The sequence below is a fragment of the Lipotes vexillifer genome, unplaced genomic scaffold, assembly GCF_000442215.2.
Source record: "Lipotes vexillifer unplaced genomic scaffold, Lipotes_vexillifer_v1.1 scaffold802, whole genome shotgun sequence".
Lineage (NCBI taxonomy): Eukaryota > Metazoa > Chordata > Mammalia > Artiodactyla > Lipotidae > Lipotes > Lipotes vexillifer.
Window position 1 is genome coordinate 2,136,105 of NW_006790237.1, and position 3,782 is coordinate 2,139,886.

The following is a 3,782-nucleotide window of genomic DNA, read 5'->3' on the forward strand; positions in this document are numbered from 1 at the left end:
CTACACTAGGAAGAAAAGTCTGTGGTCGGGTTTACGATGGTGGTTGGTGTGGGGGGAGGGGCTCTGACGACTACACTGGGAATGCAGGTGAGTTTGGGGAAGAGAATGCACCTGGGGTGAGGATGGGGTTGGAGTTGGTTTTGGGGATAGAATTAAGCTGTAGATGGGAGGGATCTGGGGATAATGTTGTTGACAGAGTCCAGTTGGGTTAGGGCTGGAGATGAAGCCAAGATTGAGTATTCGGGTGAGGAGGTGTTGAGATACAGTTGAGTTGGTGTTGTGTGTTGACACTGTTAATGAGCGCTAGATGTGAGGTCCAGTATCTGTGTCAGGGTAGGGTTTTGGTAGGAGTGGGCTGGGTCATAGCTGTGAGTGCCTCTCAAGGTGACAGAAAGGCTACTGTCCTTCCCCACCTTGGAATTACCCCACTTCCCAAGACTGGACCCAGAGTAGGGACTGAGTTCACTCTTTCTGAGTTGAGTTGGGTTCAGGCTGAGTGGCAGGAGGGAGGATGCAGGTTAAGTGAGGTGACAGGTTTGTGTGGGAAGTTGGGGTACCTGTGCTCTTTTGTGGCCTAGGTCCACACTTCCAGAAAAAGCCTTTCTCCCTTGGGAAGGGCTGGAACTTGGAGTGGGGTGGCTGTCTTTGGTATTTGTTGAGGGGTGAGTACCAGGTTAACACTGATATTAGGGCTTATGATTGGCTGACTCTTGTTGAAGTGAGGTCATGGACCCACCAAGAGTTGGGGGTATTCTACCCCCTCACTTGATCAATAAGGCAACTGGAGCTCACGGAGTTCAGTGAGTAGCTGAAAGTCACATGCCAGTTAGACCAAATCCAGGGGTACTGTCGCATAGATCAGGGTCTGTCGCCCTCGGAGAGAAGGGCTAGAGCAAGAAAGGAAAAGGACTAGAAAAATGGACAGTGTTCCTAGTGGTCCAGAGCTGAGTTCAAGTGACATGGCCACTCTGTGCCTCCGTAAAATGGCACTATCAATAGCACCTGCCTCATAGAACAGGGTTAAATGAGTTAATATTTGAAGATGCTTAGAAGAGAGTTTGACACGAACCAAAGGCCACAAACGTGCTTTGTTAAATAAGTAAAGCTGGAGATGGAGGCAGCCTGAAGTTCCCGGGGGCCCCACCCTATAGCTTGGCTTTAAAATGAGGTTCTTTGTCAAGCAGGAACTGGAAGTTCTGGTTGGAAGTGCTGGCTGGGATGAGAAAGATGGCCCTACACCCATACCCAGAGCAGAGGCCCTGTTGCAAATGTGAAGGGATGGGGAGAAAGACCCAAAGGGATAAATACACAGAGACAGAGAAACAAGGTGGATGGGAGAGAGCAGAGGAAATGCAGGGGAAGACAAAGGCAAGACGATGTAAGAGGTCGAAAGAGAGACGCCTCGGGAGAAGTCAGACTTGGTCTTTTGCAAAGAGAGAAAGATGCACAAGAAATTGAGACACTGAGATGACTTCTTTAGAGCTGGATCCATGTTACTAAGGATGTTGGTCCCAGTCATCATCTTTCTCACACATCGACGAAATACCACTTTTCACCCATCAGAATAACAAACACTAGAAATGTCAGTCTTGCCCCCTACCTGCATCTGTGCCCACATGCTCCGCCCCCTCTCCCATTTCTATAGATGAACAATCTTCACCTCCGTCTAAGAAAGACACCTCCACTTGTGCGAGGTACCCCATCCCCTCTCCCCTCCTCGAGGACAATGTTCCAGCCTGCAGTCCCCTGCTCCCTTGCCTGCATCATCAATTTTTTTTCTTCTCCATTAACATACAGACATGCTACAATTTCTCCCATGTTCCATGAACAGAATTTTTTAAAAACCTTCTCTCAACCTCTGGGTTCTCCTTCAGCCCCTGACCCAAGTTTTGCTCCCTTTGACTGCAATACTCCAAAATGTTGGCTACACGTCCTGTCTGGCATTCCTCTGCCCCTGTTCCCTTGAGCCCACTCCGTGCAGGCTTCCATCCCCACTGCTCCACCAACTGTGCCTCTTTTAAGGGCGCCAATAAGGCCCATGGTGCTGAACCCAGTGGCTAGCGCTTTGGGGTTCGTCTTACTTGAGTTATCAGCAGCATTTAACAAGCGGTTCACTCCCTGGTCCTTCAAAGTCTTTCCTCGGCTTCTGAGATGCTACCTTTCTCCTGGTCTTCCTCATAACTCACTGACCGCTTCTCATTCATGACTGGTGTTGTTTTCTACTCACGTCCCCGATGTCTACATGCTGGAGCATTTGGCTCTCTTCTTTGCTCTGTCTATGCCCACTCCCTCGGTGATCTCATCTGCTCCTGTGGCTTTAAATGCCATCTACGTGCTGATGATTCCCAAATGTTATGTCTCCAGCCAGACCTTGCTCTTAAACTCTCAACTTGACATCCAACTGCCTGCTCAATAGATTCACGTTCAAAACCAAACTCTTGTCTTTCACCCCTCTCATGTTCCAAATGGGCTCCTCCTACAGTCTTGATCGTCTCAGTAAGTAGTTTCTTCGTCCTTTCAGTCCTCAGCCAAAACCTCAGTCTCGCCCTTGAATTCCTTTTCCCACACACCACACATCCATTTTGTTACCGAACCCTGCCAGCGCTGCCTTCAAAATAGATCCAGAATTGGACCATTTCTCAACATCTTCCATCCTCGCCACCCTGGTCCCTCCCAGCCACCATCATCTCTCATCTGGATTATTGCAGGCTTCTTATCTGGCCTCCCTGTCTTTGTCCTTGTCCGCCTACACCGTTTACACACAGCCGCCAGAGTGACCTTTTATTATAAAATGTAAGTCAGGGCAGGCCACGCCTCTTCTGGAAAGCCCACAGTGCCTCCCACCTCTCTCAGAGTGAAAGTCAGGTTTCCTTATGGTGGCCAACAAGGCTCTAGACCATCTGGCCCCAGTAGTCCTCTGATGTCACCTACCCTTCCTCCTCTCCTGCCCCTCTCACGCCAGGCACAATCCCATCTCAGAACTTTAGTACTTTAATTCCCACTCCTGGACCCCTCTTCCAGACCAGATGTCTGCCTGGTTTCTTCCATTCTTGTCATCCTCTCCATGAAGACTTCCTTGACCATTGTAGTTGGAGATCCCTGAGATGGGTTCAGGGAATTACTAGAAGGACTGACAGAACTCGGAAAAGCTCCTGCACTCGTGATTTTGGTTTATTACAGCAAAATAAAAAGACACATGGGGCCAAGTCCAGGAGAGACCAGGCACAAGCCTCCAGTTGACCTCTCCCAGAGGAGTCGTATAGACAGCACTTACTTTGCCCAGCAACAACGTGTGACAACACGTACAGAGGATTGCCCACCAGGAAAGTCCACCTCAGCCTTGGTGTCTATGTTTTTTATTGGGGGTCAGTCACATAGGCACATGGCTGTCTGCCTACATGGCTGACCTTAGTCTCCAGCTCCTTCTCAGGTCAAATATGCCCCAAGACCTCCATCACAAATCATCCTATTAGGATAGACTATCTGGCATGGCCCAAGGCCCCCAGGTAAAGAAAGACACTGTTATTAGGCAGAATATTACAAAGACTTAGAGGTTATCTCCCAGATGCTAGGCAAGGGCCTAACTTTTCTTTGTAATATGCAGGGTTTGGACAACATAGGCCTGCTGAGTTAACCACCCACTGCGTAACCCACTTAAAATTATAACCTTCCTCTGACATTCTCTATCCCCTTACTCTGCTTTATTTTTCTCCAGAGCTCTTACTCCCATCTGTAATATTTAATGGTTTTTTTTTTTTTTTTTTTTTTTTTGGCAGGGCCCT